At 49.3% G+C, this 24,149-nt stretch overlaps 1 protein-coding gene across 12 annotated transcripts in view; it reads left to right on the top strand.

The window, feature by feature from the left end:
• Lar (tyrosine-protein phosphatase Lar) overlaps positions 1-24,149 on the top strand; it is a 181,452-nt gene that overhangs the window by 112,910 nt on the left and 44,393 nt on the right. The window lies entirely within an intron of this gene.

The raw sequence follows: 24,149 nt of genomic DNA, 5'->3' as shown, positions 1-24,149 counted from the left end.
AGCAGCAGCGCCTGCAGAACCGGGCCAGGAAGGAACGCCTGGCGCCGGAGTACCAGCGCGGGGGGGCCACGAGTTGAAGGTGGCTGCTGGCATCAGAGGTGAAAATAAAGAAAAGGGCGAGCAGCCGAGCGAGCAGCCGAACGAGCTTGAAGGAATGAAAGATACAGAAAAACTGAGAGAGAGAGAGAGAGAGAGAGAGACGGGAAATAGACAGCAAAGTCCAAGGGTGAGCGAGGAGGATGCTTTCAGGGTTAGATTTGGTAAAAGGAGTGGGCTTACACAGACTATTCCACGAATACGCCCGGAAAGAGCCGCTAGCTTCGGCAGGTCTTTCGAGTGGTTGGCCGTGTCAGTCCGCGGTTCCAGGTTCAGTCTCCCGAAAATAAGAAGAGCATTAATGAATGAAGCTGGAAGGGACATCAGACAACTCGGAATAGTAAGAAACCCTACTCCACCGAGAGTTCAAGTACGCCAATAGCATTCAAGGCTTGCCCGCACATTTCTCTTTCTCTCTCCCCGTCTATGTGCGTTATCCCCTAATGAAAGAACCTACTCAACCGCGACTTTGATCTTTTGTCCTGAAAAGAGGATGTGGAACAGCCATCTTTCAAAATGTCTATTATCCTGGGAAGATGCTCGCGCCCTTTTCCAACCTGGAGCATCGACGAGTGGATCATTAAATATTTATATTGTAAATCAGAGCTTTTGTTTTTTCCCCCATCTCGGTGCTCGGGGACCGAACAAAAGTATGTAAATCTTCTTACGGGAGCCATGCGGGTTTAGCTCCGTGGCATCCACCACTTTCCGGCGTTGAAAAATCCCTCCCGACTCGAGCCAAGTGAAATCTGCGATAAGTGCAGGATAAACGATTAAAATTTATTTGTTCTCTGCTCGCGCCTATTACGAATAATGTTACCAGGAGAACGAGCACTCCGGGCATAAAGCATGCTCGAGTTTCCTCGATTCTCGATGTGCATCAACGACGCCAGTTACGTATCCGAGCAGCTCGCATGCCACGTGTAAATCCTTCACGCGTGTATGCACTCGGTCTAATGAGCCGGAACAAGCCGATGTCCCGTCGAACCTCGACCGAAGCGTGTTTGCGCATTAAGCCCAACCCCAATGGGATACCACCTACGAGCTGACTTCACCACCCTCCGACAAGCCCAGCCTGTTCCCCGGCCCCGAGCACAGCTCCCTTTCGACAATCCCATATCCAGCGCTGTGCGCGGCTCGCTCTCTCTCTCTCTCTCTCGTCTATTTACATCTGTTACACCGGAAGAATTATTAACTTGATTTAACGCTCAAACGGAGGTTCGAAATGTCCGTTGCACTCGAGAAAGTAGGCCCGGATATAACGATCCTTCGAGAGCATAGCTCTAAATAATTGTACTATTCGAACGATCTCTCCCTCGGCGTTTCTATTTCGAGGCTCGCTGTCAGACGAGTGGCCATCTAACCAGCATTTCTCGATGCAGAATCCTCCATTTTTAAGGTGACCCCGATCGCATATATATCCGGTGAGAATCTCACTTTGTTCCAGTTCGAAAATCAATAGTTCATCGAGTGTGTAAACGAGTAGTGCGCGATCGTGATCACCTGGGCTGCAGATCGCCGTGCACGTTACACTGGAAAGTGGCCTATTTATCGAGAGGCTCGATGTTTCATCAGAGCAGCCCCGTAAAAATGACAAGTTGATTTATAGACACATTGAGCCCCCGTCTGGGTATTGCCACATATTGAAAAATATGACAGACGCCGCGGTACATGCATTTTGTATTCACATTGATATTTATACAGGTAGCCCCGGTGCTTCTCGTACTCCGCATAGCGAGCGAGCTTTTACACTTTATGTTGCGAGAGTCTACAGAGATATAGATCCGGTGGGGGGCGTTCGCCACGGCGGTATAAGTCAAAAGCTACTCTCCCTAATGGCGCACTTACGCCCTATCGCTCGAGGTTAAACCTCCCGAGAATATAGAGAGGAAATGTTGTATCTTCAGCATCAGCTGGAGGAGGCGTTATGGAAAAAAGTCTCGCGCGTATCGCGCACTCGACACGCCATCCTATGACATCTGACGTCGGGCCTGTCTCTTCGACTTTGCCAGCTCGTAATCTTCCTCCTTTTCGTGTCAATATTAGCAGCGATCGAAACTGAGAAACCCCATTAAGTGCAACCGCAAGGTCACCTCCCTCCAGGCCAAACTCGCGGCTCGCAGTTTCTCCCTTCGCATAAATACACGCCTGTAATATTAAGTGTTGCAAGTAGACAGGGGTGGTGCTCCTTTACGACTGTGCGCTAAGGCCACCGCCCCCTGCACTCGGCTTTGGCCACGCTCCTCCCTGCATAAACAGCTGCACCCCTTTGAGCTCGTTCGCCTCTCAAGGGCCACTTCAGAAGTAACCCCTGTGCGCTTATTACTTCAAAACTCTCGATCACGCTCAATAACTCGTTCGATTTATGGCGGTGCCGTGCATGGAACGATATTTGCTGGTGCCACTCTCCCAATACCGGCGGAGCAGTCACTTGTCAAAAGCATTTGTTGAAAGTTTCCGTCTGTGGAAATTCGTGTACCGAATGCGAGGGAAAATTCTAACAGTTTTTTTCACTCCGTTACTCAACTGTGCCAACCTCTCGGTCATTCATGCCGGTTTTAATAGCGAAGGTAGATTGAAATTTGATCGATGCTGATACAACGATCCAGCCAACAACAATTAACTCCGCGTTCCAACTACGTCGATTTTACCCCGATGCTCACAAAGTTTCAGCCCCGAATGCACTTGTACGGAGTGAAAGGCGAACGGCGTATTTGTCGGTATCGCGTTGCACCGTTGCACCACTGGAGTGTATCGAGGCGCGGTTCGTTTAGCGATAATGCTCGAAGGGGGACAAAATAGCTATAATCGTTGCGAGGTTGTTTAGCCTTAACTGCGATTAGAGAGTATCGCGCAGGCGGCGGAGAGGACGAGGGCGAATGTTTGTTTTCGCTCAGGGTGTCCCATGCTAGATAGTAAATTTAGTCTCCCCTCGGACGAGGGGGGAAAGAGAGAGAGAGCGTGCCGGAAGGCGGTGGCAGGCGGAGAGCGTTCCGGAGGGACAAACGAGGGAGAGAAGCGTGCCGTGGCCGCTGCAGCTGCCACGAGAACCCCCGCAGAGTCAAATACACTCGTCCGCCCCGTCGCTAGTCTCGCACGAGACTCGCACACCACGTTTTACCCAATTGGGGAACCAACATAATTGCATAGCCACGATTAATAATTAGACGTGCAATTGGGCGTCAACCGGCGGTACGCGTGATTCGATTTATCGAAACGCTCGTTGCGCCGCTTCACCTCACCCCCGGAATATCGATTCCAGCGCGCCACCTTCGCCCTCCAGGAAACAACACGAGCGTTCCCTCGTGTTATATGGAGTCTCGAATCAACTTGCCAGCCAGATTCGTGATGCAACTTTGGGCTCCCGCGCCCTCACCACACGAAATACGGCGCTCCGCAACATCCTCCAACTTCTCAACCTCGACGTCCCTTGCGCCTTGACCCTTCCGCAATCATCTTTAATATCGCCCGGAAGGCCCGGGCGTCCATTTTTCTCATAAAAATTCTCAGAATCTGAACGGGGCAAATATTGAGAAACACTTCGAGATTCAAACAACTTCGTTTTACTCAAATAATTAGGTAGAGGAGCCTGCATATTTTTTCAGGAGCCTTCAACCGTGAGATAAGGCAAAATAATATTGGCAAAGGGATAGAAAAGGGTTTGATCGCGCATCTTCGAGGTAAGTACGCAGTTACGGTAATTCCAGTGACTGCACACTTTTTTATTTCGAGCAATTCGTTGAGCAAACATTGGCCTTTTAGTCAGCATATCGTTCTTTTGAGGGGGTTTAATCACTGAAATAGCTAAAGCCGCGGATCGGGAGCTCATTGATTTTGTGAAAGGCTCGATTCTGCGGCGAGGATCTGCGGCGAAGGCCGGGGGGGGTTGTTGCTCACAAGTTTTGCTCCACAGGTTTGTGTATTTCACATTCTCTATCGCATCCCACATTTTTATTCATTCGTACTCTTTCAATGGACACTTTTCCATCAACGGCAAATACACCGCGAGGAAAGAGAGATTTCTCATCTCTGCGAATATACCGCTCTCGTATAAAGGTCGAGCTGGTGGGCGATGATCGAGGTGAGCTTTTACACGAGAGATGCATAATAACTTGGGAAAGCGGCGCGGTGAGCTCTGAATCGTCGCGAGAGTGTGCGTGAGATCGAAAGTCGAATAGACTCTCGGCAATGACGCTCGACGAGGTACATACTCGGCGAATATATGCCCGGAGAATCGCAAATACGTACATAAAACGCGGAGGGGGGAGGCGCAGTCTGGGCGTCTTGGAAGAAAGTTTAAGCTCCAAATACTCGTCGAAGCTGGAGGATCCCGAAGCCGCGACTGAATATTTGCCAGCCTCCTGTACGAGAAAACTCTGCTAAGGTGTTTGTGTGCTTATGTATAAGTTTCGAAAGGGGATGATCGTGTGCCCTGGCGCGTCGGGTGCGCGGTGTCTTTCCACTCGATCGAGTAAGGGTCACCCGCCGCCGCGCGTTCGTGCTAAAACTTTGGCGAAACTTGTTGGGTCAATCTCCTCCACCGCGGTGACGTGGCCCCACATGGGAAGATACTTGGATATAAAGATCGATCGTTTCACTGTTTTTTCGCAACATCGAACCTCCGGAGAATCTCTCCGAGATGCTCCCCAACTATATTCTTCGTTTATATATACGTGGAATTTGATATGGTTGATATATAAGCTGAAAATATAGTGGATCTTGGTGACCGGATGATACGAGTGCCTTCCAACCGAGTAGCTTCGACGTTGAGATTTTTCTTGCCTCCCAAATTACCGAGATCTCATTTCACCGTAATCTTATATTCCGGGATGTTTGTAACCTCGTGGATGTTGGTTGGTGGAGGCGAGGATCGAAATCCGAAAAACCATGACGACGTATATCGAGTTTAGTTGGATAAAAAGAGGCAACGAAACACACACGAACTCAATTCCATTTGGATCGAGAGAGCTTTTCGAGAGAGGCAAAGAAAGGATATTCCAGCGCTGTGCCACTCTTCTTATATTATCCGGGTTATTTACTTTTTATTGTTCCCGATAAACACCATTATCCATTTGGAAGTGGATAATGAATGGATCGGTTCTTCGGTCTTGTCACGCCGGCGAGTCTCTCTCAGAGACAAGCACTGAAATGGATGTCTTATTGGTTTATCCGCTGGTTTCATTGAGTACAGTAGCCTGATCCGACAGCCTGTAAGCATGGAGAAGCTTCTACCTTTTCTCGTGGGCGGCGGTGCTGGTCTCGTCTGCTTGCTTTTATTGATATACAGTTATAACACGATCCCCCGTTCATCCGCAGAGGCGATATTATTTTTTTATGTCTCGGTGAGCAGCCAGCCTCTGATTCGATCTTGTCCCAATCCGCCAGGCTGCATTTCTCTCAACGTCTCCTCCAGCGTAGCCTGGCGGCCCTCTTCTCTTCGCAGGATGAAAGAAAATGAGGGAATTACGATTGACCGCGACACTTGTTTATAAATAATTCGATGTTTGAGAAAGAGATGGATTTTCTCATGTAATTTATTTCATCCTTCAATCCCCCCGCCCTCCTCGGCGTGTAATTTATTGATAATGGAAGATAAAATAATGGGAATTACGTTAAGTGCTCGGCTCCTGCAGTGCCGCCGACCTGCTTTCTATCCTGGGCACACTAGCCCTAAAGAGTTTTGTTCGCGCCATGTGCAGCCTCTTTCTCCCCTTGTTTACAATGATTGGACTATTGTCGGGAATAGCACGCCCGAGAATTAGCGTAATGCCGTAGAAAGTGTGTGCTTGGATTCCGCGAGGGGAAGGGCGAAAGTAGTACTGGAAGTGAGACGCGCGCGACCTCGCCGCGCGCTCTTCCGGCAATAGCAAAATCGTACGATCTCAATTTCCAAGTTGCTCCCCTCGGAAGCTCTCGTGGGAGAGAGTGAGAAAGAGTGAAGGAGGGTTTTGCGAAATAAAATATAAGTTCGGTGGGCCTGTTTGAAATTCTCTCGCTCCTTTCATACCTCTCAATGCCTTATCTCGCTTCCCTGCCTCTCGACTTTGCCAGCGCGCTCTCCGCGCCCCCGCCCCCGAGCCAACTCTTTCCCTTTTACGTTCCTCGTTCGATTGCCCCCTCCTCCGGGCTTCCCTATTTTTCTCGTTTTCTCTCATCGCTCTCCTTATTCCCGCACGGCTTCCAACTCGGGCAATAACCTTTATAATCAGGAGTTTTGCTCTCAAGTACGCTGGGCCTGCTTCTCCCGAGTCTGCGTGCCCTCCATCCGACTTGCAGTGCAATTCACTCGAGGCTTCCGGCCATTACGAGACGGCACTGGGACCTCGGAGTATCGGTGATGCTGGCGGAAAGGTTTAACCCTCCCATCTACATCCCCGCCACCAGCCTGCTGCCTCTCCCTTTCTCTCTCGTTACCCTGCCAAATTACCGAAGCCAGCGATAAAAAGTTTATCGCCCGTTGCAACGATGGAATAGCGAACATCCGGGCGATTCGTCGAGTTCCGAGGAAGACGGTGAGCTCCGTCGATCCAACGAGGAACAATTATATCCTGTATAAAATTCGTGTACGACTCCTGAATCTTTGCCATCATTTTTCGCGTCGTACCGAGCGTGTACCTCTGCGAGGCAAAAGAGCCTCAATGAAGAATTCTGCAATAACTACGAGTTAGACTGTAGTACGAAACGAGCAGAGTTTCTCCACGTTGATATTATTACTACTCATATAACCGATAGGAAGTTTAATCTGCCCGGAGAAAAGTAGAAGGGTTGCCGCCCCCTCCCCCCCCCCCCCCCCCACTCCTCGCGTCTGCCCCGGAGCCTCGCGGAGCCGTGATAATTATTTGTTTCGAAGATTGAATAAAAAATTCAAATGAGTTCTGAAAGAAAAGTTTTAACATGCCTCTGGACAAGAATTGCGTTGAGCTGCTCTGCGGTGAAAAGCGAGGCTTTTCAAAGCCAACTGAAAGCTCTTCGTCAAGACGAAGATCCCAAGTGCTCCTCTCCTCCGTCTCCTTTTCCTTCCTCCCGTGGTACACAAAACTTTGATCTCGCGTTATTGCAATCTGCAGAATTATGGAGGTCAGGCAAACGTATTACCTTCTTTTAATCGAATATCTCCAGACTCGTGGCAATATCGCGCGCTCTGAATGAAAAAATCTACTTCTCGTAACGCCCGAATTCATAAAAAAAGTTATTGAGCAAGGGCGTGCAATTGTATATTTAGCGAATGGCAGGAAACAAGAAACGTACAATAATCTGCCTTTCCAAGCATTTCTTCGCCCAACGATCCCCAAATTTCCTCGTCCTTACGAGCCAAAAGAAAAACCAAAATTACACCTTAAAGCCAGAGCTCGGTTGTCCGGCGGAGGAAATTATTTCCTTCGTCTTCCGCGCCAACGAGCACCGAGGTAACATCTTCGGTGCCGAGAGAAGTGTGCTTTTCACGGATTAATTAAATCGTTCCCGGAATACCCACCGAACAAATAATGCCACTCGAGCCAGTCTCTTTTCTCTCTCCCTTCGGCCCTCGAACTGTTTGAGTAAGACCAAGAGCAAAGATGCTGGCGAAACGGCGTGGCCCATTCCTCTTCGAGCCTCGCAGAGATAAAGCTTCGCCTGCGCCCCCCTCCGGTAGGACTAGATGGTCAAGTAATCTGAAAATCATGGACTGTGAAGCAATTTAGCACATACACAGTCGAAAGGCAATGTTATAAAAGATCCACCGTAGAAGAACACGAAAATTAAACAGTTTTTAGTTTGTTTGGCTTTGGCTCACAGTTCGCGGACGGAATGTTCCGTCGTCTCGAGTTTCACGGAGCTTAATTCCTCGAGTAATTGCTCAAGATCGTTTCGTCCCTTTTCCTCGCTGGTTAAGCTGACGAAACGGGAGCAAAAGCGTTTTTAAATTCGAATCGATATTCCTGTTCGTGCGTCCCTCTCTTTCTTCTTTTCATGGCACAGCCTTAAATAGTAAGAAGCATTTGGAGCAAGTTCGAGCGACTTTTTTCTCGCTCCTTGCCAATTATTTTCACATTCGTCTCTCTTAAACTCCTTGATCCCTTATATATGTTTAATATATGAGAGAGAAAAGAAAAAATAAAAGAGAGCTGACAGAGCACAGATGCAAGGAATATGCAAGCTCGACACACCAGCGGAGGCTGAAATCGAGGCTGCTCCGCGAGCTGTGAGCTCGTCCTGTAAATAAAATACGACAGGGCCATAGAGAGGGCAGCGCGTAGGTGCTAGGAGCCAAAAGAGGGTGGTTCGTAATGGTCCGGGGAACGGGTAATGGCTACTGCACTCTGGCATCACCGGAGATAAATGTAAATGAAGCCGAATGGCTCGCGGAGAATGGCCGCGCGTCAAGAGCTCCGACAGAGAAGTATGTATATAGACTATCGAGACGCGTACATTTTTACCGAACAAACCAGCTCCATGAATAACGGAGTGGGCTTCTATTTGCGCATTTTCCAGCTGTAATAGGAAGGTACACGTCGTTTTCTTTTCAGCATCACTTTTCCCCCCTTAGTTCGACTTCTATTTAAGTTTTTCCTCTATCCGCATCTCTTAGTCGGAGGGATGCCTTTTATCAATGGTAGATACTCATCGATCAATAAAAAAGAGGAACGGATGCGAAACACACACACACACACACACACGTGAAACTTCTTATTTTGCGGGAGTCAAATTGCGTTTAACGTGGAGCTTTCATGAGCTCCGCGAGCCGCTCCGTTTCGCTTTCAGACTTGGGCTCTGCAAATATTAATATTTTATGTCCGCGCGCGGCGAGTCTCGAGCGAACAATTTTTCATTTTGAATTTCTTTTTCGCGTGTTTCTGTCAGTCCCCTTTTATTTTGATGCATGTAAGCATAAGCGTATCAGATTAAATTCGTTATTATTGATGTTATTATTATCGCTTTTGAGTACCCCTGGAAGCCAGCCAGCCAGCCAGCATTTCCCCAACGTGTTATTCCCCCCTGTGTGGATTCGCGCGCATGTTTCCGTCGATCCCATTTCTATGGAAAAATAGCACCGTCACTAGGTCCGTACAAGCGAGCGTTGGGATCGAAGGAAGCTGCTCGATCGATCGACGTCTTGACGCGTAACGATGCTTCAAGCCCGCTACATTGTCCTGTCCATCGGTCATAATTCGATTATCCACCGATAAAAAAGCACACACAAACTTGATAACGAGTCGTTTTCCTCTTTCTCGCTCCGATCGATACCACCAACCAAAAGTTACAAAGTCATTAGAATTCGAGGTTATTTGAGTCTATGCGAGTTTAATTAACGATGTGCTCAAATGCGTTAGTTTACATCGGCTCGTGTGTAACGTGTCAGGGCGTTGTATATCGTTCTGATATTATTTTTGTTCAAGCCATTTGTTATCGAAGCCGTAATAATACCCCTACTGTTTTCTATGATAGTGATCATTAGACTCCAGGTAGACTCGTTGCACGATACGGCCAAGAATTCCAATAACAATGATTAACGTTCCGGACGAGGTGGAGGACGAGAAAGAGAAAGAGTAAGGGCGAGGGGGGGGGGGGCGGTAGGTGGAGAACGAGGAGGGTGAGAGTGAGCGTAGTTTTGAGGTTCGGTGTATGGCGCATCGGTGGTGGTCTTACTGCACGAACGTGTCGTGGCGTGCGGAGAATGGGGTAAGGGTGAGTCAAGTGTGCCACGAGAGACCGACAAGACCCTGTACATACACATGCCCACGGTAAGGTCTTGAAATAGCTGCTAGGCTCCGGAGTCGTCTTGGTGCTGCGTGGTGCACTACGACGACGACGACGACAACGACGACGGCGACAACGAGGAGAACAACCAGTGTAATATTCGAGTAGTACGTGTGGGAGAGACGAAGGAGTTGGGCGGAGGAGGAGGAGGAGAGGTAAGGGGTCCCGAATCGATCGGCCATTCGTATGGTAATGTAAGCAAGCAAGCAACTACCGGACCGAACTGCTTGCGGTGGGATAGAGGCTCTCTCGCGCGCCCGCCAAGAGAGCCCGGTGTTCGTGGGAACCGGGACGAACAACTGCTCGGTTGCCAGCACCGGCTGGGCTCCGAGAACCCGGGCGAACCGGAGGAGCGGACCAACCGGCGAGCTGCCTGGCTGATGACCGGACAACCAAAACGCCGAGATGCCAAGAGAATCAGGAAACCGAATGATATGATCTACCGAGCTGACAGGGCGATAATTTAACCCCAGCTCGGATAAATCAGCCACGAATGAGTGGTGCGCTGACTCCTCGTATGGAAATTCACCGGGGGAGCCTCTACCGTTAATCACCAAGCATCTATGCCTCCGTATCGATCCTTTCTTACTCACCGAACTCAAGCCAATCTCTGACCTTGAATATACTCGAGCCGAAACGACTCGCACTTTGGATTATCAACTCGGATCAAATGTCCTTGTTTCCGAGATTTTAATGACTCGATCCAACAGCGAACAAAGGACGTTTAACTCGGACTATAAACCCGGAGGATTATCGGTCAATGGGCATACGATCATACAGAATATCTCAAGATTCTACTAAATCATTCAACCCACCCGTCTTATCCTTGTAATACGCTCGATCCCTCCGCAGCTAGCCCATCAGCACGCCCCTCCTTCCAGCCTCCTAATCTCACGAGCACATCCGCGTATGCGTGTCTTCGTGAATAAGCGACCACCACCACCCATATTGGCTAGTTTGTCTGGCAATATAGTCGGAGCAGCGTAGTTCGTCGGCGATGAGCTTACTGCATACAAGAGACAAGCTGGATGGTTAGGCGGAAAGAGCTGACCGGCAGTGACCTCGACGGAAGTCTCTCTGCTGGCTGCTGGTGAGCGCGCAGATCCACGCTTCTGGACGAGCTCGGAGCTACTGCTGCACGAGGAGATTCGAACCCCGCTGGAATAGAGTTATCGTGGCAAAGTGCACGGTAACGCAGTTACCGTTCACAAAGCGACCCACTCCCCCGCGCGTCGAGCAACGACCACAACAACCTCCATGGAGCATGTACTCCCACCACCGCCGGCGCCACTCTTCTCTGGCTTGTTCTCGATCCTGGGAGAGAGCCGGCTTCTACTTCTCACCGCTTTTCCCAAATCCCATGGGTCGCCTGATTGCCGACCAACAATACCTCGCTGCTATCGTGCCGCCTGCTTCGTTGTCACTTCTTCTCTCATTCTCCAATCTCGTTGCCACCGCCGCCACCGCTCTTCTGACCATCAATACACTATGAAAACACTCGAGTTGTTACAACATTACGAACAAATATGAACTTTTATCCTCGCAGCGACGATCCCTCGTCGAATCTTCATTGGAGATAATTCAACTTGCCTCTTCCACGCGTCTCGGCCTCGGGATCCGACTTCCCACTTACTTTTATCATCATCACAATGCTCCACGAAAACTCTCAGCAATCCTCTTACCCGCGGTGACTGAATGTAATTACGGCAAATATGCCTACGTCCATAGGTTTATGAGCCAGCCCCCCCCGAGGCAGCTTCCCAGTACATCCCTCGGTGTCATCAGAGATGTGTAAGACTTCGGAACAATCCCTGCCAATTTCGGTAGGAAACCTGATTACGCGCCACATGCCCGCTTGTAAACTGGATACGTGAAATTAATTATCAGAGCAGCATCGCAACGAGGGCGATGCGCTGCTCCGGCGCTCGACGCGCGAGAGCATTCGCAAACGGCTCCAACCTGTCGGTGATGAGGCCATCTTGTTTTGGGACTCGGCTCGCCTGCTGCTCCTTCGATGAACCACGTGGAAACGAGACTCCGCGTTTCCTCTCTATTCTCTCCAAATTATACCGTTAGATGAGCTTCCGTGATGTAACGTCTCTCGCTTCCCCCGCGCGCGCTCTTCATTCCTCTTTCTCCCGAGACAGCTCCGCGTCTCTGGATTTTAGCTGTGGTTTTGGACTAATGATGCAAATACTCGAGGCAGACGTCACCCTCGAAGATTACGGAGGGAACCCCCCCGGCCTCCTCGCCTCCCGCTGCGCGCCGCTCCGAATAACTATCTCGGTCCTACACTCTCCGCCTCGATAATTCTCTTCCCCTCCCTCGCCCGTTAGCCTCATTATACAATTCGGCGTGTTACAACGCTCCAGTAATATTATCAATTTCTTCAAGCGCCTTCCCTCTTCGTCATTAATCTAAGGCTGGCATGCATTGTTGCGCGATCCCGCGCGATAGCCCTCAAATAAATGGACAGGTTTATTGCGCCCTCGCGAGCTCATTCTCGGCCGATATGAAAGTCCATTTGTTCTAAAGTCAAAGATGAAAAGCCCGTACGACGGCAATTATTGTTATTGCTATTGATGAAGATGAAAAAAAATAAGCTTGTCGATAAGAAATACCGACGTCCTTCATCGTTATATAAATTACGAGCCGTTCGATCTCACCTGTATTCTCTACATTTATCTGGAGCGAAGAACAATACTGTGTGGAAGTTTGCACTCGGCCGACAAAAGTTTCTTCGTGAGCATTGATGCCGCGACGAATGCGGAGGCACGCGGAGGGATGCGGCCTGACTCGGCGAAACGTTTGTTTTCTCGCACCTTCTATACTCTCTCGTTCATTTCCTTTTGAGATTTCATAATGAAGATTTTTTCTACTGCGCGTCAAACCAATGTGTGAATATCAATGTTTCAACGCTCCGGCGTAATTGCTATTTGCTTGCCTCGCACAAAGCCTTTTTCCTCGATACACGCCGCCTGAAAGGCCGATAATTAAATTCTTTATTCGGTGCTTCAAAAAGAAAATGATCGTCCCGGACTCGTTTGATTTAATGCACGCGATGTTCGAGTCCGACATTCATTGGACGAGCTCCTGGCTAAATTGATGGAGAGAAAGGAAGACTTTTCCGTTATTTTTCAATTCAGTGCCATTTTCATCAAGGCTTCAGGGTTTTTTTTCAAATTTATCTCTTTCTCTTTTTTTTCGCTTTCACCCCACTCGCCGTAATGCCATCGTATCCATTAAAGCGTCTGCGTTATTCGAGAGCCGAATTCATCATGGCTAAATGGATTATTTTGAATATCGGCTCGTTTGTGCAGTTCACTTTAGTGTCAGTGACGACAGCTCGGGATCGCGCGGATGAACGGATCGCGCGGTGTATTCCACAACGGGCCAGCCAGAAACAACCTCCGTGCCGGCGCGGACAATTCGATATCACACATCTGCATTAAGTCCTAATCTCCGGCTGCAATCATCAGCTTTCCTCACTCACATTTACGCGGAGGCATAGTGCAGCCGATAAATGACCGAGTGAACGAGCAAAGCGCCGAAACAAACCTGACAAATAGAGCTCCGGAGTGAGAGGCGATAAGTGATATCGCACGAGGCTGGGCGGCGGAGCGAGGACGGAAGAACCTTTTTATTTTTTATTCCCCAGCACTTCCCGTCGCTTATTTAAGCCACGAGAATGCATCAGCGAGGATTGTTCTGCGGAGATCCAGGCTCTGAAGTACGGATTTCACAGTCGTCGACCAATCGAGGAGCAAAGAAAGGAGAATTCCTTTTGAATTCGTACAACGTGAAACTCTATACGGGAACGACTTTTATGGAGTGGTGCCTCTCGACGTCTATGAAAATTACAGTGAAATGATCAGGTGTGTTTACAACCTCGATTCGTTGACGAATTTCTACTTGGCCGGGCACGCCGATCCCTCCCGCGACAAAGAGAAATGGAAGCTCTGTGAACAATTCGACAAAAGAGACGACATGGATTCTCAGGCGAAAGCAGCAGCAGCAGCAAAAAAGCGGAAAAAATGAGAGCTCAGTCGAGTCATCGTTCGGAGAATATGGTACGGGATTGGAGAAAATAGCGTGGGATGAGAGGCGAGCGCGGTAACCCGGCGGCTCGAGAGTGAGGAATAAATAAATATTCTCTCGTAGCGCATTTCTGCAAGCATGCCCTTATATTAGTACACAGAAGATCTGTCTCGGTTCTCCAACTGTGGCCGGGCGCCTCTCTCGAACCTTTCACAGACGTCTCGCCAAGCTTCAGACTCCATATAAAGGCTCCAGAGAGAGAGAGAGAGAGAGAGAGTCTTTCTCTACCCTCCCCGATATTAGTTTCACCCTCGCTTCTTCCTTTTTTACTTTGTTTTCTTCTTCTTCCTCTTCTCTTCTTCTTTTTTGCCTCTTTCCTCTCCCCCGCTCCTCTTTCACTCTCAGGTTTTATTCGCTTCAACCCATCCCTCAGCGCGTGTTCCTATCACGACGCATCAAGCCAGTACGATTCGTCAGAGCCAAGAGTAAAAATATTACGGCGATGTAGAAGCGGAAAGCAATTCGAGAACTCGAGCGGCTTTCTCTTCTATTCTCTCCCCTGCGCTGGACCCACTATATCATCGCGCTCCCCCATTTTCATCTCCTCGCTCAACACACTCCTTTGATTTACACATTCTTACGCTCTGAGAAAAGGAACAAGAAACTCTGGATTCTTCCGCTCTTTTCATCGCACTCATTTTAGCTCAGGTATGAAATTCAATTTTATTTCGGATTATCAGCTCATCGAATTTTCGACGCACTCGAAATTGGGGAAAAAAATGAGAGTCGATTTCTCCCTTTTTCGACGGCTCTGCTCTGGCGACTTTTCAAAGCTCGGACTCGTCCCCCAATGGACTTTTCGAGTCCCGGGAATCCTTCAATATCATTGAACAGTTAGGCTTTTTAATCGATTTAAAATGGTGAATTTGGTGGAACGTTAGCGAGGGAAAACCGCACGGGAATGGATCGCGAGCGGAAATCAGAATCGTCGGTTAAATCATTGAAAAATGTATCGATAAAACAGAAGATGAGTGCGCGCGTAGGTACGTAGCGGGACAAAAGCTTTTTGCGCTTTCATGAATAATAAAGAGGGCAAAGTGCTCGACCGGCCTCTGACGTGCCACGATCGTTTCCCCCGGAAGCGGCGTGTTTTTCATCTCGTCAAAATGTGCTAGCCTCAGGGCGAGCCGATCCTCGAGCCTTGCCGGAGAGCAAGCACACACAATCTCGATGACTCATCCCCTTCTCGGCCGCGGATCATATCGTGCACGATCCACTGTTGAACCAGCCGAGCGACCGCCCGCTCGACGTACCGACGAAGAACTTTCTCGCCCTCGCCCCCGAATCTACCAGAGTTTCAAAAGCTTCTCACATCATCGGTCTTCGCGAGCGAAAGGAGTTGCTTCAACTTGTTCGACATTCCCGTACAAATAACTTGCCGAAATGACACTTTTCTCGCTTCCCTTTATTAATTCAAGAATATGTATGAAGCGGAAAAAAGCTTCCTAAAATCCGATTTTCCTACTCGCTACGTCGCTTCGCAAGAGCGCCTAAAAACATATAAAAAATCCAAAATCCTCGGCTCGAGCTGCCTTTTTTCGATCCTCGACATCAGAGTTGCCGCTGCTCTCCATTAATAAAAGTTTCAATAATTCATTAAACACAACGAAGAATGTTTTTTTTAGCGACTTTAAGCGTTCATTTTTATTCTACGTAAACGAGAAATCGATGAGCTAAAATAGCAAATTGGATCAGAGAACGAACGTTAAAGATCCGTTAATATGTGATTGTTCGTTTAATAATGTACGAGTATTGTCTCGGTAAGAATTTCCGTCAAATTGGATAGCGATGGCAAGTTGTATCGGGTCGGTGAGATTGGTGCGCGATGCTGGCGACACGAACCGAGGTCTAACAGCTCTGTGTATTTTCGTCTTTTTTTCTTCTCCTTTTCGACTGGAATGGCGGCATGTTCGAGACATCTCGGAGGGTTTTCCTTATCACGAAATTCGCCTCTCACGAGGCCATTACAGGTGGATCGAGGGTGAGTCGATTCGGTTGGCGTGGTAGTTCGCCTCGTTACCGGACTTGTAAGAGAAAATCTAAGAGACAGGAGGAGGATTGGAAGGCGTAGGCGGGAGTGTTGCAGGACGAAAGGAGGACAATTTCAATTTGTACTCGTGCTTGCTTCTGCTCGAAATAAAAGACTTTTTTTCGGAGAGGAGAAAACCGGGGGAGTTTGTGTGCGAGGAGGTCTGTTTAAACTGGAAGGTGGTTTGATTAATTCGAGTATAAAGTGACTGGGTTCGTCGTTTGATACGTCGAGCGAAAGCGGAAAATACTGAGAGAGAGAGAGGGCGGACCGAGGCAGGGAAAGACGAAGGCCGACGAGCTAGTTCGCTTTTACCGAAGCGACTGCTTTCTCGATTAGAATACTCTTGAAATCTGTTTAACGCCGGGAGGACGGAGCTCTCGCGGCGACCGCTGGCCCCGGCTGATGGCCAATGTACTTTCCTCCCTGCGTATACGTGCACAGACTTTTCCTCTCGCACGTATACACGTTCGCGGACATTTGAATTTCGTCGAGGGGAAAGAGAGGCTTCGGTCCCGAGGCGGCGGCGGTGGCGGCGGCCTTCCAATGGAAACTGGAAGGACGAGCCCAGCGCATCCACCAGGCCAGTAGTTCGCCTCTGGTACTGTAGAAATGACCGGTGTATGAGAGCTTGAACGAGTGACGCTGTTATCAACGGACCCCGGTCCGGAGTCATGGAGCAGCGGCAGCAGCAACGGGGCGACGGCGCCGTTTCGACGTGTTACATTCACACGCGCATACACACAGCCCCATGCGCACACACTCAATTGACCGTTCTCGAGGGAGCATGGAAAAGCTACGACCCGCAAATTTCATTAACACGTACACCGCCCGAGATATCGTTGTCCATAACTCGTTGAGCCGCAATTCCGCGAGCACCCATTAAATAGTCTACCAGGTTCCCTCGGCTTCTTCTTTTTCATCTTTGCCCACTCTCGCTCCGGAGCTTCAACCAAAACAACGAAAAAACCCTCGCCTTCGTCATTCCACGTTTTATTGATGGAAAATACAAGCAATTACCGTCTCGCTACTTTATTCTATTTCATTACTTATGTTCCAACAACTTTCCCAACCATTCGTTTTCGTCTATGAAAACGTCTCCCTATTTTTATCGAGGATTCTTCGCCGTTTAAATTCGAACTCGCCTGCCCCCCTATGGACAACGAACATTCGTCCGCGGACTCGTGCTATTCTCAATCCGAGCAGGGAATCTCCGTTAAAGAGACTTTAGTCAAAATGCTGATGGATTAACGGAAGAGAGCAACGAACGGCGCTCATATGAAAAAGATAACAATTCGTATGTGGGTTATTTATCATGAAAATACCCGAAATACCGGATGTCCATTAATACGTAATGCGAACACCAGAGCTTCGTAAGCCTGCTGAAAAGCTTCCCTCCCATTGTACCGAGTGCACCTGTGTGCTCGTGCGCTCGAGTGTGCATGTGCAGGATGAACCCTACGAGTGAATACTCCCTGCTCGAACCCCCTCCCCCGCGCCTCTCGCCCAACCGTTAATGCATGCTCTCCTCTCACCGAAATCCAACATGCGAGAGCTCTCTCCTTCCATCTCATCTCACGTTCGGTATTGTATCAGCTCGAACATATTTTCAATCAATTTACTGATGGACTAATGAATTTATGGTCGAGATATTACAGCAGTTTCGAGTGAATCGCGCCGTTCAATATTTGGCTACACTATCAATGGCTTTCACCATCGCCGCACCGGCTAAGAGGAACCGTTTATGTGTCAAAAGTGTGTGCGCGTGTGAGAGAGAGAAAGGGAGAGAGAAAAAGGAAAAAGGGAGCCGAAAAACGGGGGATTTGTCGCGCGATAATCGCGGGCCAGCTTTTAACCTTTTAATACCATTTAAAATGACGAATCTCCTCAACGACGTTCGATCATTATTTTAGAAGCAAACGAAGCGCACGTCCGCACACGTACACTTTGGTCGAAAACTCTGAATCTGGAGCACCGGATCTCATCGTTTAGTGAAAACGCGGTTACATCATATACTATTGAAAAGTAATCCATTCGCCGGTTCATAGCCTCCACGAGAGAATCGACAAAATGGTTCGTTCGCTTAATTCGTGGAGAGCGATTCCCCTGTACAAGATATAGAAAATTCGAAGTTTCGCGTAACCCCCCGGCTCGACCGGAGCGAGCGCTCTTCGCGTCGATGACCGTTCGACACGATTCGCTCGATAGCCTCCGCGTCCAAAGGCTTTTTTCGTAATTGCGATAATTAATGAGTCTCAACGAGTCTTTCGAGCTTATTCACAATCGGTACACTGGCGAACGTCGAACTCGTGACGCGATGCGACGATTTTCCTCTCTCTCTCTCTCTCCGCTCCACGGAACACTGCTCCGAAAGCTCAAGAGTAAAAGCTTCCTATCGCACGAAACGGTATGTATCCGCGCGTCGAACAGCCCCATCCGTTCTCCCCTCAAAGTTTCCTTTTGACGATATTATCGGTCCTAGATTCTCCGATGTAAAGGCACCAACCCAAGCCGCTCTCTCGAGTTTCCATCCATTGACCATGAATCCATTTACGAACCGGAGCACTCCCTCGGACAAACTTTCCACCAGGACCAAAGCTCCGGAACAGTTGATGAACGGAGACGAAGTGCAGAGAGACACCGACCCTCCGAGCATCCGCTAGATATGTTTGTCCAACGTCATAAATGCTCGAGTTTCTTTTCCTCGTGAGTTCATCCCTTTTTGTCCCTTTAAAAGGGAATTTCTTGTTCCAACTATTCGACTCTGGCACATCGAAATGTCACTGATTTTCTCCTGACGATGAATTATTCAAAGAAACGAGAATTCGATCGTGGCTCGTACTGCCAAGATTTCCGCAGTCGCTTCCGAAAATCCCGATCCACAAAGCCGCTGCCTATCGATTAATTAACGGGGCTCTAAAACATTTGCGAAATTTCGCTTTCCGGCAATAGAAGCTTCCATTAAGTTCGTTCTTTACGCAAACACACACACCGTCGAGTCGCCTTTATCGCAGTGATTTTCTCCTTGCCAATTAGAATATAATTATTTAAATGGCATGGTGTGCCAAGACAGTGCGGCGTGATTCCTCGACGACAGCGAGAGAAAAGAATGCACTTTAGTTAGGAGCGAAGGAGATTGAGGATAATTTAGGTTAAATAAAATATGCGTCTGGGATCCGAGATCGCGAGCGTGTCACTCGTCATTATACGTTTCTCCCGTGATACGACGACCGAGGGAGGTTAAGGGGGAGGAAAGAAGAAAACGAGGAAATTGTAACACGAACGCACCGCGGGATGAAGGAGTATATTAAATTACGGGGTCGCCTGCAGTCGAGCGATGCTACAGCGTCCCGAAAGCCGCCGGACCTAATTATGTAATTAAGATGGGGAAACTTGAATGCGGTCTTTTATTCGAGTTTCATACGAAGGCTGCACACGGTGAGGAAGAGAGGGGCAGCCAGGGCCTTGGGAGTGCATCACATTCGCGAATCCATTGAAACTAAGCTCACGACATGCGCCTAGTGGAATGAAGAAAATGTTAAAAAAGCACGTAGACAAACCGCGACCAAGACCGTTTCGTCTTTTCAAGGATTAGCGCGCGCGTGTGCGTGTTTTATATGAATAAAATAGGAAAGTTTTCGCACCCGTGTGCCAGGGCAGATTTGAGTTTCGTTAATAATGAGCTTCCAGAGAGGAGGGGGAGGGAAGCACGCTTATCCCTTCAAAGAATAGACCTCCGAAGGCTCTCTGACCCCAATCGTCGAGCCCTTAAAGCCTTAATTTGAAGCCTCCTGCTCTCCTGCGCTCGTTGATATCGACAGATCGCGTCTCGAGATAGCCACCCAGCAAGCCTTCATGTGTAAATTGCTGCTAGGATTCTCTGGCACCTCCGCGAGTATCAACTCACGACCATCTCATAATTATTATGTATTAGCTCACCATGCGCGAATTATGACGAGACCCGAGCTCGGAGGAGAGCGAGTGTATGGAGATTAAGCCGCGGCCCCGGCGCCCCGCGCGCTCCCGCCGCGTCTATTTTCTCACTCGACGTCATTTGGAAAATCAATATTATTTCTCCGTATGCATCCGGCGGGAGACCCCTGGGATAGCGAAGCGAGAAAACGAGACGAAGCAGAGCGGAGACAGCGCGTTCTTGGATATGTTTAAAACCGCTTTTTTTCTCCTCTTCCGCTGTTCTCTCCATTTTCGCAGCTTTTACGATATTTATTATTCACTCCTTTTTTCCTCTATCTTCACCGAGACGTGTCCCCCGGAATGGATGCAACGACTGAATGCAGAAGTGAACACCGGTAGAACGAAACAAAAGGAGATAAGTAACCCGCTGCAGATTCGCGCTCTTTCCCAGCTCAACTTAACTTCCTCCCAGAAAAAATGCTCTCGCATAATAATTCACGAACGAGCCTTGGCTCTCCACGATTCAATGCTTCCTTCCGCGAATTTCCAGTGCGATCTTTCCTCCCAGAAACTCTGACGCGTGCCTCCTTTGGCTCCATCGCCCCCGCGGCGATCTCCCCCAAAATCTATCAGCGAATGTTGTCCACAAAAACAAATGCGCTCGAGAAAATGAATGGAAGACAGAGTTCACAGTTGTTTCGAGCCCGATAACATTGTCGGAACGAGGCTGCCTCTGCGGCTCCGACTCCCCATTATATGCCGCGTATCTATAAACTTTGTTAAAAGTCACGAGTTAAAGTGTTCCCTGTATACGTTGTTGAATAATCGTAGGCGCGGCGAATTCCGATGCGAGGGATGGACACACGTCCATCCGTGGGTCGCCGCCATGCCAAGAGGGTTCGGTGTCTCGTATCACTATTATTATTGAGAATTTTTGTCGCGAGTACTCGCTGGTGCTTCAGTCCGCTCGTACAGTTGAGGCTGATAAAGGAGTCGGGCCACGGAGGGGGGAAGCGGCGACGATGAAAGAGCAAAGTGCACAGGGTAACTCGTGTAACCGGCTAGAGGTAATACAGCTCGTTGCCGTAGCGGAGAAAGCTCGTACGGGAAAAGAGAAGTACCGCGCGTCATATATGCTCTCCCGTACACAGCAGCGGCACCAACACCAGACCGTGGTGGTAGTACGTACGAGTTCATAGCCGAAGAGGTAAAGGACATACACGGTGTTACAGCTGACGGCAAAGCTCCGTTTATATAGACGAAAGAGAAAAGGGAGGAAAAGGGAGGGGGGGGGGGGGGGAATCCCTGTCGGGCTCTCGTGTACACGTATTCGTACGTACAAGAAATTCCTCGTTGCATGTCCATCTCTTTCTCCCTCTTGCTCTCTCTCTCTCTCTCTGTCTCGCTGTACGGACACGCTTTTGCTTCATCCCTCGAAAAGTTTGGAGCAAGCTCCCACGGATGTGTGTCTCTGTACGTGTACTTGGAGGTACAACGCACCCACGTGGCTTCGCTCTCTCTCCCCGAGGTCGCCAAAGGTCGCAGAAAGGTCGGAGCTACGAGAGTACTTGCCTGCTGCCTCTATCTCTCGTATGGAAACTAGCCTACAGGTAGTCGCGCATCAAGTTTGCAAGTATCATCTAACCGGAGTCAAAAACCGGAGTAACATTCACGGCTACGATCGCTCACTTCGGCCCTCTTGCGCACGATACTTGACAAGTTAAATGCGCGAGTGCAGACTGCTTTTGGACGCTGACAGTGTGTCGTGCGTCGCAGTTGCCTTGGGATCAGCGGAGGCTTTCCAAAGAGGCATTTTTTATATTTTCATGAAATTCGCCTTATTTTTGTGACGAGAACAGAAACGTGCTTTGATTTTCATGGTTTTTGGTACAAACTGTCAATCATTTTGGGGTAGCAAATTGATAAAGCGTTGGCCAGAGGAAAAGTTGTAATCCAGAGCCCATTGCGAGTGGCTGGACGCTAAAAGCTTTTGTTCGTAATATAATTTGGAAGGTAGGATTGGCTGCTACAGGCGAAAATGTTAGCTGTCACATGAGCCGACGAAATTTGAATGGAATATTTCATGTTATTTGAGCAGGGAAAAGGAAAAAGTGTAGAACGAGCATTGAAATAACCGGCCGATGCGTCGACAAATCTTTGTTAAATGGAGCCGTCCGCTTTTCGTGCTGCTAATGTCAGCATTCTCTCGGGGCAGGGCCGCGAGCAGTGCGGCGAGAGGATTGAAATTTGAGCCAGCATGAGCCATAATCAGGCCGGACTATCCGACGAGCTTTTGACGGGTCGGCCGACACGTGAATCAATTCACATTAGGATGAATCCATTCGGCTGGCGGCAAGCCGACGTTCCATTTTTTGCCGTTGAGCGCAGCATTTTTGCCAAATCCGAATTCGATTTGGTGAAAAGTATTTGCGGAGCCGTACCGCGCGCACCCGTCGCGGCTTATCTGCGCTCTTCGCTGCGAGAAACGTGATAGATAAAGCCGCGAGGCGGTGCGCCCCACTGCTCGCGGGAAAGACTCGAGGTAAACGCCGACTTATTTCTTCCCTCGGAAACATCCTCGTGCCCCCCTTCTTCCTCGAGGGCAACGCCAGGGACTCGGAGGAAAATAGCTCCGGACGAGAGCCCTTTACCTTGCTTCGCTTCGCCTTGGAACGAACGAGTCGAAATGATCCGTAGCGTCGTACTAAAAACTGATCTCTGCTCCCACCTGCGCTGGCAACCACGATTCTGTTGCTTCCTCCTCATCCCGAACGAAGGAAAATCGTTTTGAACTCTCCCTATTATTTCCCTATGACTTTAAATTCCGACGCGTTCGGAAGACCCGACGCACACAAAACGCTCAGCTTTCTTTTAAGAGCCTTTCTCATCCCCTCGCTTCTCCTCCCCTCCGGGCCGCCCGCCGACGAGAGCAAAAGGCTTTACCGGCAGGGGGAGGCCCCGGAGGATGGAAAAGCATAGCTCTTCCTCTATACGCCGATCTATACGTTCTCTCCCTATATGTAACCGGACCATATTTCAAGGGGTTCCTCCTATTTCTCTACATACACCGGGAGCGTTGGCCCTCCCAATTCGCGCCGTAGAAGCATCGCCAACGGGCCAGTCAGCCAGCCAGAAACGAAGCCACAGCCGCAGGCTAGCATAGCAAAATACGAGAGTCTGGGATTTGGCCGGTCTCGTAGCGTTTTTTTAGTTGCCTACATACGCGCGCGGGACGGTGAATCGAGCTCGTATACCACATCAAACCGGCGCTCTGCATCCTCGAATATCGATTTTTCTGCTCCACCGTCCACTGCGAGTGACCGAGCTTCCCCGAGTCGTCCCGAGTCTGAGATATATAAAGCAACGAGGCTAATACGAGCTGAAATAATCAGGACCAAATGTGATGAACGCACTGGAGAATCCGGACCGAAATTGGCGGACGCTCGGGCGTATCGTGCGGCGTCGAGATCCTCGGTAAAAAGCAGCTTTCCCCGACGAGATTTCGTGATGATATCTCCTCGTCGAGAACAACACGGGAAAGCCGGAATTGTAAAGAGCCCCGGGACAAAATGCACGACTTCAAAGAATCAACGAACATGCACGAGTCCGGTATTGATTCGCTGTCACAAATGCTATGCTCATGATGAAAAGATTAAGGATTGAGAGAAAGGTAGAGTGAAAAAGGAGGAACAAGAGCCCGTTACTCCTGCCGGTTTATCTACATTTTCGTTTCGGTATATGACGAGGAGCAGGGTGTACGCAGGTGGGCCATCACGTATACGTACGGAGAGCATAGACCGCCAGGAAATATCCCGGGAAAATAGATAGAGACACAAGGGGAGTATGCGTCCATGGGGAACGGTTAGTAATTTCAGGAAGCACATATATTTCATGACTGGGCAAACTCGGGAAGTCGACCCTCCGCGAATACTAATGGAAAAATGAACGTTCAAAGTTTTTCTCCAACAGACTGCCGAAATCCCTCAGGCATCGCTCTCCCCCGCGTTCCTTTTCCATTCTCACTCTCCCCCCGCACCTTTCTCCCCGTTTGCACGCGTATATTCATTTTTTCTCGCTCCCTCGCCTGCTCACCTTTTCTTCCGTATACCGGAGCGCGACCCGGAGCCCCGAGCTCGGCGTGATTCTTATTGTCGAACGTGGATTTAACTCGACCGAAGGGCGAGAGTTCATCCGAGTGGGGGTCGCGACTGCGGAGGAACGGCGTGCCTGGTTGGGAAGTAACGAGTGGAGCTTAAACTCGTTATTCAATAGG

This window comes from Venturia canescens, chromosome 8, assembly GCF_019457755.1.
Source record: "Venturia canescens isolate UGA chromosome 8, ASM1945775v1, whole genome shotgun sequence".
Classification (NCBI taxonomy): Eukaryota; Metazoa; Arthropoda; class Insecta; order Hymenoptera; family Ichneumonidae; genus Venturia; species Venturia canescens.
The sequence above is the reverse complement of the archived record's forward strand: the minus strand, read 5'-3'. Positions and strand labels throughout refer to the sequence as shown.